Here is a 496-nt window from a genome sequence, read left to right as displayed (position 1 = left end):
TCATAAGTGAAGTAAATCAAACATACATGTGCAAGCACCACATTGTTTCACTAGTGTAATGTTGAAAGAGTTAATTTAAACTTGGAGGTATGATAGACACTGTGAAATGATAGGAAACCACCCAACATTAAAGGGCAACTGGGATGTGGGTAAAGAGAACAGAAAGAAGGAGAAATTTTGCATGTACGTATACAGGATAGTTAACATGGTTATTATTCTGTCTCCAGTTTTTATGCTGAAAGAAAATGTCAATGAGTCTTTGGTTGACCAGTATTGCACGTCTTTATTGGTTTTCATGAGAAGCAACTTTGAAGATATCTATATGTAATTCAACAACCATTGTTAATCCCCTACCACTTTGTTTGTAACTCTGTATTGTCTGTGCTGTTCTTGTGATGTTGTAAAACGTTGTATGTCTGTTAATGTTGTCCTCCTTTTATTTTTAAAATTAAAAAAAAATAAAATAAAATAAAAGCCTTTTGCATAAAGGGATGTG

Source organism: Chinchilla lanigera, unplaced genomic scaffold (assembly GCF_000276665.1).
Source record: "Chinchilla lanigera isolate Chin_1 unplaced genomic scaffold, ChiLan1.0 scaffold00175, whole genome shotgun sequence".
Taxonomy (NCBI): domain Eukaryota; kingdom Metazoa; phylum Chordata; class Mammalia; order Rodentia; family Chinchillidae; genus Chinchilla; species Chinchilla lanigera.
This window is presented reverse-complemented; position numbering follows the sequence as displayed.